The sequence below is a fragment of the Drosophila kikkawai genome, chromosome 2L, assembly GCF_030179895.1.
Source record: "Drosophila kikkawai strain 14028-0561.14 chromosome 2L, DkikHiC1v2, whole genome shotgun sequence".
NCBI classification, from domain to species: domain Eukaryota; kingdom Metazoa; phylum Arthropoda; class Insecta; order Diptera; family Drosophilidae; genus Drosophila; species Drosophila kikkawai.
In genome coordinates, this window is record NC_091728.1 from 28134008 (window position 1) to 28147050 (window position 13043).

Consider the following 13043-nt stretch of genomic DNA (forward strand, 5'->3'; position numbering starts at 1 on the left):
TATGTTTACAGTTTGACAGTTACAGTTTTACATTCACACCTTTACATTTTCTCTACATCTACCGATCGCTTCTATGGCAGCTATAAGATATAGTCGTCCGATTTTCATTAAATTTTTATCGAAATTCTAAAATAATATAAAATGGCCATATCTAAAAAATGGTAAAGTTATAATTTTTTTTCTAAAAATTTATCGAACATTTCTGTGGCAGCTATATGTTATAGTCGTCCGATCGGGCCCGTTCCGACATATATAGCAGTGAGAGTATATAGAAGACTATATGCAAAGTTTCATTCAGATAGCTTTAAAACTGAGGGACTAGTTTGCGTAGAAACGGACAGACGGACAGACGGACGGACGGACGGACGGACGGACGGACGGACGGACGGACAGACGGACATGGCTAGATCGACTCGGCTGTTGATGCTGATCAAGAATATATATACTTTATAGGGTCAGAAAGGTCTCCTTCACTGCGTTGCAAACTTCTGACTGAAATTATAATACCCTGCAAGCAAAGACAATACAATTAACAAGATGCCTCACGCCCATACATTCGTTTTGCAATATGAGGCTTCATTTTTGATGGCAACGACAATCGCGTTCTAAAAATAGAATGCGTTTGCTTGTATGAGTAAACACAAGAACACGCAAGCGCGTATGTGTGCGAGAATATGTGTGCGCCAGCGCGCAAGCACCAAAAAATGTAATTTTTATGTTTTATGCTAGCGACCCCGCTTGTTAGGAGGCGATGCACAGTAGCGCCTCTCGAACAATTAGCGTTGCAAAAATCGAACAAAATTTTATTTTCATCTGTATGTATATTTTATAATTTTATTATTAAATAAAAAAAAAAATAATTGATTACATACATAATTACATATGTATTTACAATTATCTAATTCAATTGACTAATAAATTAACAATATATTATTATGATTCATACATTATAAAAAATTCATTTATAAATCAATAAGTATATAAAATTAAAGAGTTGTTTAAATAAAAAATAAATTTATTAGCGAAATTGGCCTTCTGAGGCCCGTTTGCACACAAACACCCGGCGGCGTCGCTGAATGCGTACAAGAGAACGGCTGGCTCTAGAGCGCTCTCTTCGCTGGCTTTTGAAAAAAATTTAAGAGAGCCTGAAGCCAGTTCAAAAGCCAGCACGAAAAAATCGTGTGCAAAAAAAGGTATATATATTAAGGTATTTAATTTTTTTTTTCGTACATTTTTTTTTATTTTTTTTATTTTTAAAGACCAACATCTTAAGAATATTGTGTTACATCGATCAGAGTAAAATTGATGAAGTTATGCGGAGTTAAACAAAGGTCGGTTGGTGTTCAATGCATGAGAATCACAAAGTTTAAAGCGCTCTCCTGAAAAAGGCCATTTTGAAAATCGGTGTACACGATAACTCAAAATCTACTGAACCAATCGGTTTGAAATTTGGAACATAACTTCTTTAGATAATTCTACAGGTATTCACGTCGAGCTTTTTTTAATTTTTAATATTCTTATATTTTTTATTAAACTTAAGTTTAATATTTTTTAGTGAAAAATCGGGGTTTTGACTTCAAATTTTGATAAAAAAAATTGGGAAAAAAATTTAAAAATAAAAACTCTTCGTGAATACCTCGGGACACTTATCCTTTAACGAATGAGGTATAATTTTTGTAGATCGGATGATTCTGTGGACAGTTAGGATGTACACAGCAAACCAACTTTTTTTAGAGGCCCCTCGGGAGATTCCCTATAACTCCTCTACCTCTAAATATTTTTCAATACGAAATTTATCAAAAACTGTTCAAATATTGTGTTATTATATGGTATCTAATTCGTTAAGCTAACTTAAGCCGTTTCGCCACAACAAAAGTGTGCATTTTTGCACCGAATTAAATTTATTGGAACCATCTTTCCGCCATTCAGTTGGTCTCCAAAAGACTTTCGGATAGGGACCATTTAGTAGTTCTTGGTGATTTTAACATCCCAGGGGCTATTTGGTCCCTAGATAATTCCACTAACACACTTCTTACGACAACACATCATGATTTTATTGCTGGCTTGTTTGACATTTCGCTGTCCCAAGTCAACCATGTACGAAATTCCTTAGAGCGCTTGCTTGATCTTTGTTTTGTCTCTGATCCGGCAAGAGTTAGTTTAGCTAGGGTGGCGCCCCTGACGCAACCCGAAGATCCCTATCATCCCACTTTCGTGTGACTATCGGCATGGGGACTGTTTCACTGTATAAATTTGACTGTCCAGCCCAAGAAGTCTTCTGCTTTAGCAAGACGGATTTCGTACGGCTGAATAATTTCATAATTAATTACAACTGGTCCGATCTATACACATGCACTGACATGGCGGAAGCCGTGGGTACTTTTTATCGTGTTATGAATTCATTTTTTATTGACTTTGTTCCGTTATACTGTCCGTCTACATCAAACAAGCCTCCTTGGTTTACCAAAGAGTTGACCCGCCTCAAAAATAGAAAATCAAATCTATATGCTAAATATCAACGTACCGGTTCTCCGATTGTCCTATCTTGTTATTTATCAGCTCGGTCCATTTTCACCGTGCATAACGCGCAGTGCTACAATAATTATTTGACTCGTTGCAGGTCCCAGTTTTCTGAGGACCCAAAACAGTTTTATAATTTTGTTAAATCTAAGCGTAAACCCATTACTCATCCGTCCTCGCTCTCCTTTGATAATACAACAGGCAATAGCCGATCCTTTTGCTCAGTTTTTTCAAACCACTTACTCCAACTTAATAGACCCAAATCAGGCTTATTCTTACATCATCCCCAAATTGAACCAAATCTTCAGTCTTACCTTAAACGAAAGCTCTCTTATAGATCTTCATCGTGTTAAGCCAGTTTTATTTACCAGGTCCCGACGGAATACCTGGCTGTGTGCTTAGGTATTGTGCCGAAGCCCTGTGCAATCCCCTTCTCAAATTGTTTACCTTATCCTTAGAAACCTCCCACGTTCCCCTTATTTGGAAGGAATCATTCGTTATTCCTCTACACAAAAAGGTAGCAAATTGGAGGCCAACAATTACAGAGGAATCTCTAAGTTTTCGGCCATCCCAAAACTGTTCGAAAATATCATTACTCCTCATTTGGAGCACCTGTGTAGGTCAATTATTTTTCCATATCAACATGGTTTTATTAGGCGAAGATCAATTACAACGAATCTGTTGGAGCTTACTTCCTTTATTATAAAGGGATACCGAAATAACTTTCAGACAGACGTAATCTATACTGATTTCTGTAAAGCATTTGACTCTGTTAACCATTCCCTTCTTGTTCGGAAACTCGATTTAATGGGATTCCCGACTGATCTTCTTAATTGGATCTCAGGTTATCTAAATGGCAGGACGCAGAAGGTCCTTTTCGAAAATAAACTATCTAATGTTCTTAGGGTTACTACTGGCGTCCCGCAAGGGAGTCATTTGGGTCCCCTACTGTTTACATTATTTATCAACGATCTGCCCGAAGTTTTGACCAACTCCAGAGTACTTATGTAAGCTGATGACGTCAAGCTTTGTGTGCAATAAAATGGTGCTACTTGCCAATCAGACTTACAGACAGGTCTTAACAATTTTTAAACATGGTGCCGCGTGAACTTATTAAACCTTAATAGCTCTAAATGCAAGCTAATGACGTTCTCCCGTGTCGTTCCTAAGCCTGCGCTAAACTGCTGCTCTTTTGAAAAAATTAATATAGTTGATGATTTGGGTGTCCGTCTGGATCCTAAACTTGACTTAATCGATCATATTTCGTGCATGGTGAATAAAGCCAGGGGTGAGCTTGGTTTCATTAAACGGTGGTCGAAGGAATTCAATGACCCCTATGTTACAAAATCTTTATATACTTCACTTGGTCGTCCTATCCTAGAATATGAATCCTGCGTTTGGAGCCCTCAGTATGGCGTCCACGGTAAACGCATAGCATTGTTAAAAAAAAGTCTTACTTTTCGCTTTCCGCGGTTTAAACTTTGATGCAAACCGGAGGTTACCGTCTTATTCTAGTAGACTCTTACTAATTAACTTACCCTCTCTATCTAATCGTAGAACCATGTTAGGCTTTACATTCTTATATAACTTAATCCGTGGTGATGTGGAAAGTGCTGACTTGCTGGGCTTAATTTTCACGTACCAATAAGAAACACAATCGATCATGTTTACCATTAGTTTTTCCCCTCTGTAGACCATCCTTTGAACTGCACGAACCCTTTAGAGTCCTCTGTGGAAATTATAAGGATTTGTACACCATAACATCTAATGTTGATAGCCTCCCAAAACTAAAAACTTTAATATTAACCCACTTAGTACGTATGCTAGCGTAGTAGTGCTACGCGCCTACTAACTGCTAACAAAACAAGCACGTGCTTGGTGTCGCAAGTTCCACTTGATATGTACTGTACATAGTGCATCAAAGTCTTGCAATTAAAAAAAAACCATAGAAGACCATGAGCGCATCCAACGCCGAAGGCGATGCCTAAGAGGAGCAACGTCCCGTCCAGAGCCCTGGATAGGAAAGTTTCTCGAACGAGAGCTTGGTTCGATAACCTCGGCGGGGTGTCTTACATCGCCGAGCACAGTATCGTGATTCGCAACGACCTTAACGATCAAGAAGCGGTATCATCCTAGCAATCCCGACGAGCTTCTCTGCGATGAACGCATTTAGCCATCCATGCCTTCGCCTACCTAGATAACATCATCGTAATCGGGTGCACACTCGAAGAGCATGTACGGAATCTTCGCGACGTGTTCCGACGGCTCCGAGAAGCCAACAATTGTCTCAACCTGGACATATAGACATGTACCTATATGTATACCCACACATACCCTCACTTTTTAGAATAAGATCATGTTAATGTGATATACATGGCGCTAAGATTTTAGTTGTAGCTTTCAACTCTAGGCTTCGCTTTGCTCATTAGAGAAGAAAACTTTGAACATTACGCACGCATCAATAAAAAACCTCTTTGTTAAACTAAACCTTCGTTTTCGTAAAACCCTTTTTCACTCGACAAAGAAGTCGATGGAGGTGTTTTATTGAGGAATACGACAATCATCCTACAGACGACAACGAAGTCGTGGCTGAGGGGATCAATCGACCTAATGTTTCTGGTACCGAATTTACCGTCTCAAAGTTTAATTTTAAACAAAGACGCGATATATCTTCGTTTAAAATTGCACTTTCTGACGGTGTCTTCCGCATGGCCTGAACATGCCATAGTTCATGAATTCATTAACGAAAATAATCCTCGTGCTCGTGCGCCTCAAACTCCCTTAGCTTTGCCTCAAAAAACTTCCTACCGCCGACTGGAAGGTACTGTACATCGAGAGCCCAATACCCAAGGAGGAGGGCCAGAGTGCTGTCCTTTAGATCAACAAAGAGACGGAGGATACGGAAAAGTTATGTTGAGGATGGGTAATGTCTACTTGCGCATTTAAGAAACGTCACCCCGGGGATAATGACGTACACCCTGCAGGCAGGCGAGGTGGCGAATGACACCATCAGGGACGCCGCCCAGGAGATGACGCTAGACGTGTCGGGGGAGGAAGAGGACGATGACCTGACAGGGTGCTGACACTCAGGGTGCTACACCTACCTCCATAAGAGCAAACTCGCGTCGGCGGAACTTCTAATTGTTATGGAGCAAGGATCCGTCGACCCAGCTTTGGTACAGCAGCCGTGGATTGCCTCTGGCCATGACATTACCGGAACAATCACCAGGACCTAGCAGACGGGGAAGAGCTCATTCCCAACAGATCTAATATTCTCTCACCCACCCATCAACCTCTAGATAATAAACCATCTATGTTGTACGCGGGTAAAATCCGGTTGGGACACCGGCTCCTTGGTGAGAGGAGCGCACAGAGTCAAGGTGCCGCTATGGATCCCCCGAAAAATTGGCAATACGCCGAAAACACAAGTCAAATATATGCATCCAAGAAGGAGCTTAGGAGCACATGGGGACCCCGCTCTAATGCACTGGATTTGCATCTCGATGGTGTGACCAACTCTGCTGTATGAAGTCTTAATGTGGGGCCAAGCCGTGGAAAAGAAGACGTATTACATGCTCATAAAAAAACCCAGCGAGAGGCAGTACTCTGCATTACAGGGGCGCTGAGATCAACCCCTACAAATGCACTCGAAATCATAACTGGAGTCGATCCCCACGCAACTGACCGCAGAAAACGCAGCAAAACCCCTGGATGCATCAGGACATATGCGGCTACAAGAATTCGGGCACAGTTCAATTAGTCGAAACATGTTCTACTGACTACATGGATCCCAGAACGTACCTCTGTGTTAAAACCACAACATTTATGGGACCAGATTACTAGAACGTGTCAGAAGAACCATGCTTAAGGGGGGACATCTGAGTAACTTTTTTTAAAAATCGAAACATTTTTTGTTAGCTTAAAAAACTCTTTAGGGTCTTAAAAATAACATACCAAAAGATAGAGTCCGGCAAATGTGTCTAAGTGTCGAAATTTTCCATTCTGCGGCGATGCCTCTCATGTAAATATATACGATTTTAAAACTTTAAACGCGTTTTTCTCAAAACCACTTTTTTTGAGTTGGCCGGAAACCTAACTGGAACAAATCTTAACCGATCAATCTGAAATTTTGACAGTATATCCAAAATACCTTTGTCTATCGACACACGTAGGATTTTTTTTTATTTTTGCTTACCTTTTTTTTATCAACAATTTTGTGACGTTTTTTTCTCATGAAAATTGAACTTTTTTTTTAATTTGCAAAAAATCAAAATATCGAAAAAATCCTACGTGTCGATAGAGGTTGAGATATAGAATCTAACAAAATTTGATTTTTTGTTCTAGATCAAAAATTAAGGACGTTAGGTTTCCGGCCATGGACCCCTTTCAAAAAAATAGGGCCGACGAAAACATGCTGCACAGACGCCATTTTGTTTTCGATGTATTAAAAAAAAATTTTATTTTGTAGTTCACATCTAACATTTTAAAACCTACTTTAAAAATTGTCGATTGGCTTTTTCATTTAGCCAAAAAAAATTCCTGAAAATCGGCTATTTTTTTGCCAATTACTAAGATGTCTCCCCTTAACTCCTCCATATTTATACCGACGGCTACAAGATGGAAGGAGTAGGAGCGGGCATTATTGTACAGACCCTGAAACGTGGCAGTCGTATAAGCTACCAAACCAACGCAGCATATTCCAGGCGTAAGTATTCAATATCAGGAATGCGGCAAAACTTGCGCAAAGCATAGACCGTCCACATGAGACAGTCATCGTGTTCGTAGGCAATCAAACAAAATGCATGCAATCATCATCGGTCAGTTCTAAAAATGTACTGGACTGGAGCGACTAGATACCATCAGCACGACAGTGTCAGTGCGGATCTAGTAAGTTCCCAGCCATTAGGGCATCGTAGGCCGCGGACTAACTTGCAAAGGAAAGCGTCGGGTCAGCGAAAATGCTTCGATCCTAAAGAATTTTGCAACCGCGTAAACAATCTCCAGGTCATACATAAGAAAACATCTGGGCAACTAAGGCGCATAAATAAGCGTGGCCACCCGAGGTGGCCAACAAGATTGTGGCGAACTGAATACATTGCACTATTGTGTTTTTGACCTGTTTTTGTGGCATTAATCAATAACTCGGTTAGATTTAGAGATATCGACATGAAACTACCTATCGTAATTATTTGTCCCTATGAACATATAATATGAAAATCGTTCGGATCAGGAAACTATATCCTATAGCTCCCATAGAAAGGATATGGTAAAACATAAGATAAATTAATGAAATTTAAGTAGCTGAAATTTGTTGCTCTTTTAATACGATATAGCAATTTTGAACTAAATCGGATAACGTTTTCCCTAGGAACTAAAATAATTAAAATACCGGAAATCAGTGTTTTTCCATAAAAACAGCAACCAAATTAGCGTTGAAAACAGTAAGGTTATCTAAGAAAAAATCAAATTGCACCAATAGTGCGGAAAAGTGCACTATAAGACTAACTGCTTTTTGCTCAGAATTGACAACGCTACAACATACACTTGGACGCATGGAAAACTAATACGAACTTCTATTTCAAAACTCTTCCCAAAATTCAGCTTAAGGGGGTCTTCTCATTGAGCAACTTAAAAAAAAAATTTTTTTTTTGCATTTATTTATAGCTTGTTGTGTATATGTCCCCAAAAGGATTTTTAGAAATTCGAAATACTTTAGAAGATACAGCCTTTTTTGTGAAGCAAGGTCTTCGCAAAATGAGCTATTTTCAAACTTCAAACGCTTTTATCTCAAACCACGTTTTTCGAACCGGCACCATGATATCTCCAGTTCAACTGAACCGATTTTCATGAAACAAAGTGGAATCGACGCAGAATTGTCACCATTCTCGGGTGACGGAACGGATTAAAAAAAAATTTTTTTTCCATTTTTTTATACACTTAACTACAAAAAAAAAGCCCGAAATCGAAATTTTTTTTTTGAATGGCCGCCATTTTGTTTTAAAAAAAATTTAAAATGATTTCCCTCCGTCACCCGAGAATGACATCTATACTGATTATAACCCCGTTTTTTTTTTCAGACGCTCTGGAAACCCTGAATCGTGGCCGCCAGGACGACACCTTTTTTTCCACCACCAAGTTTGAAGTCTCATTACTCTTTGAATAACCCTCGTATCGAGGCAAAAACAATTTTTTATTTACTTTGAATATTTTTTAATACAATAAATAAAAAATTGTCAATTGTTCTTTGCGTTTTCAAATAAGAATTTTTTTAAAAAGGGTCAAAAAAACTGGTTTTTAATGTGAATTTCTAAACAATTAATACATTTAACATGTAGTTAAAACCTGTAAAATCAGTGTCCATTAGTTCTTTCCTTTGCAAATGGTGTCTTACACGAATAGTTTAATTTCAAAGATCACTTCGTAAAAATTGCAAACTTAGCAGACGGGCTTTCGGATGCAACAGCTGATTTTGCAGCTCTGTTGCTAACATATGCTGTTAAGTATTAACATTTTGAGTATAAGGCATAACAGTTCGATGTTTTGTTAATACAATCCCACAATTTTTTTTAAATTAAAGCACTTTAAAAAATGTTTAAATGCCACAAAAAGTAGTCAAAAACCCCATAGTGCATTGTCATCTGGATGAATACGGACACTGCAAATAAATATTTGGAAAATATTCAAACCACTAATTTGGCGCCACTTTGAAATTTTATTTTTGAAAAACTCATTTTTTTGTTGTCAATTGTAAAAAAAAACTTATTGATCTATCTAAATATCCCTGTACATGCCATGTACTCATGTAAGCTGAACATATTCTGGAATTTTCTGGATAATCGGTCGTTTTTCAGAAATCTTCTTGGCCAGATGGAAAAACATGGTTTCGAGAAAAAAGTAAAGGAAATAATCATTGCAGGCGTAAGCTGCTCTGACTTGTGATGTAATTTTGTAACGACATCAAATATCGAAAAATCTTTTTAAGCACTTATAGTGCATAAGTTAAAAAATCGAGTTATGCAAAAAATAGTTTGCGTTTTTAAACATTGGGTCAACCCCCTTAAATTCATTATTTGCTACTGGCAGTGAAATGGACAAACAAAAGGTTTTAACACCAGGAAATTTTTTGATTGCAATTGAATGTCCAATATCGGGTTTGTCATGGCGATGTTATTATTTTTATTGAGTTGTAAATTTTCTAACTCATTGCCTGATGATAAAAAGCCGGGATATTCAATAGAGAACGTGCGACGTTGATATTGTGGTCTCCTCGTGGATGTTAGAATTTACTAGAATAATGGATGAGGATGATAGGATACAAATTGAATGGACATATCTTCAAGAGGTCACAAAGATCTGTCACGTAAAATCTTACTACTCTGCAAATTATTTTTATACCCTTGCAGGGTATTATAATTTCAGTCAGAAGTTTGCAACGCAGTGAAGGAGACGTTTCCGACCCTATAAAGTATATATATTTTCGATCAGCATCAACAGCCGAGTCGATTTAGCCATGTCCGTCTGTCCGTCCGTCTGTCCGTTTCTACGCAAACTAGTCGCTCAGTTTTTAAGTTATCTGAATGAAACTTTGCATATAGTCTTCTATATACTCTCACTGCTATATATATCGGAACGGGCCGGATCGGACGACTATATCATATAGCTGCCATACAAATGTTCGATAAATTTTTGGAAAAAAAATTATAACTTGGCTGTTTTTCAATATTATTCCATCATTTTTGAGATATGGCCATTTTATATTATTCCAGAATTTTGATAAAAACTTTATGAAAATCGGACCACTATATCTTATAGCTGCCATAGGAACGATCGGGAAATTAATCGAAAAAAATTATAACTTCGTTGTTTTTCAACGTATTTTAATCTACTTTGGTAAATAAGCTTCTGGTATTATTTTGGTATAAATTTCATGAAAATCGGACGACTATATCTTATAGCTGCCATAGGAACGATAGGGAAAGTTATAGAAAAAATTATAACTTCGTTGTTTTTCAACTTATTTTCATCTACTCTGAGATATAAGCTTTACTTATTATTATAGAATTTTTGTGTAAATTTTATAAAAATCGGAAAACTATATCATATAGCTGCCATAGAAGCGATCCGTAGATGTAGAGAAAATGTAAAGCTGGGAATGTATAACTGTAACTGTCAAACTGTAAACATAATAAGTATAGGTAAAATGTTATGAAACTCTGTTTAGTGTCTGTTTTTGGCATTATAATTTATAATATAAATATGAAAACCAATCTGCAAGGGTATACAAACTTCGGCGTGCCGAAGTTAGCTTCCTTTCTTGTTTTTATATGAAATCAGATCTTATTTACAAAAGGAAAAAAATAGTTTACTCAGTGGTCTATTGATGTTTATTCCACACCACCATAAGATCATTCTGGCAGGTAGTTATTTTATAAAAAATTTATTTCCTACCCCACCTCAGATTTGACAACAAAATTTTTGACGTGTTTTACAAGTTTTCTCGCTTTAGCGATAGGACGATATGTTCACCGCAAAAATTTATCGCCAATGTTGCCATATTGTTGGTGGAACGAAACAGCCAGTTAAAAATACTTATAAAATATAAATGAATACATTATTAATTTTAAAGGACCGCCAAAATGCTATATAATTTTATTACTTAAGGGGGGACATCTGAGTAACTGGCAAAAAAAAAACCCATTTTCTAGAATTTTTTTTGGCCAAATGAAAAAGCCAATCGAAAAATTTTAAAGTAGGTTTGATAATGTTAGATGTGAACTACAAAATAAATTTTTTTTTTTAATAAATCGAAAACAAAATGGCGGCTGTGCAGCATGTCTTCGTAGGCCCTATTTTTTTGAAAGGGCTCCATGGCCGAAAACCTAACGTCCTTAGTTTTTGATCTAGAACAAAAAATCAAATTTTGTTAGTTTCTATATCTCAACCGCTATCGACGTACGTAGGATTTTTTTGATATTTTGATTTTTTGCAAAATGGTGAGTGATTAAATAAAATGTTCAATTTTCATGAAAAAAAAACGTCACAAAATTGTTGATAAAAAAAAAAGTAAGCAAAAAAAAAAAATAATCCTACGTACGTCGATAGCCATAGGTATTTTGGATATACTGTCAAAATTTCAGATCGATCGGTTAAGATTTGTTCGAGTTATGTTTTCGGCCAACTCAAAAAAAGTGGTTTTGAGAAAAACGCGTTTAAAGTTTTAAAATCGTATATGATTACATGTGAGGCATCGCCGCAGAATGAAAAATTTCGACACTTAGAAACTTTTGCCGGACTCTATCTTTTGATATGTTATTTTTAAGACCCTAAAATATTTTTTAAGCAAAAAAAAAATTTTTCGATTTTTAAAAAAAGTTACTCAGATGTCCCCCCCCCTTAAATGGTCAAAATTAACCAAATAATTATTTGAGACCACCGGAATTAAAACTGTGAAAAGTGTGGCAGCATCTTAGGTGCCTAGATTCGCTTAACTCTACCATTTTTTGCCTTTTTCTGGCTTATAAAAAGGGCAATTGTAAATATAATAGGCAGTACTTTACGTTGTTTGCTTATTACCAAAAACACAAGTTAGCTGCTTGAGCAGTGAGAAACGATGAGAAAACGAAACATTCCGATAGCAGAACTTTGCCGAAAACCGGAGCAGCTAAAAACGAAAACGGTTCGTTTTCGCCCAAAACGAAATCGAAAAAATTTTACGATTACCGGAGCAGGCCTGTGTGTTAAAAATTTTATGAAAATCGGACCACTATATCTTATAGCTGCCATAGGAACGATCGGGAAATTAATCGAAAAAAATTATAACTTCGTTGTTTTTCAACGTATTTTCATCTACTCTGAGACATGAGCTGTACTTATTATTATAGAATTTTGGTATAAATTTTATGAAAATCGGACAACTACAGTCACGGACAAAAGTCTACGTACGACCCCTTTTTTTGGGTTTTAGCCACTCCTATAGATTTGACAAGAAAAGTAATGATGCAGTCTTGTTTTAAATGTTATTACTATACAAAAACTAAAATTTCATTTGAATTCAACATTAACTTCTAAAGTTATAAACAAAAAACGGAAAAACGACAGTGACAAAAGTGTACGTACGATTGCTTACTATGCACTTTTATGATATAATAATGATATAAGGAACAAAAAATAATATAGTTTTGGGTTACCATGGACATCAATAACTGCTTGTAAATGTCTGGGCATCAAAGCCACCCAATTATCCAGCTTCCTCTTCCTTATTTTAGTCCACTCCTCTTGTAGCCTCTATTTAAGGATAGGAGCACTACTTATTGCGTGTTTTCGACCTTTCTGCTCAAAATTTTTTCCAATATAATATATAATATTTAAGTCCTAAGTCCTAAACTAAAAAATAATTGCCGGGGACCATAATACACCTGCGAATCCCTCTGCGCCGTACGCTTGTCCTGTTTGAAGATCTAGCTCGTAACGGGGCATAATTTGTCCAGATATGATGTCCAACAATGATCGAATATGGTGTTTTC

At 37.0% G+C, this 13043-nt stretch overlaps 1 protein-coding gene across 6 annotated transcripts in view; it reads right to left on the reverse strand.

Moving 5' to 3' along the window:
- LOC108076441 (MOXD1 homolog 1) overlaps positions 1–13043 on the reverse strand; it is a 58388-nt gene that overhangs the window by 42439 nt on the left and 2906 nt on the right. The window contains exon 1 of one of the 6 annotated variants that reach the window (XM_070289128.1): positions 6475–6612. The exons of the other annotated variants lie outside the window; for them this stretch is intronic. The gene's annotated coding sequence lies outside the window, so the exon portion shown is untranslated. Of the gene's footprint in view, positions 1–6474; positions 6613–13043 lie in introns of those variants that run through there. 6 annotated transcript variants of the gene reach the window in all.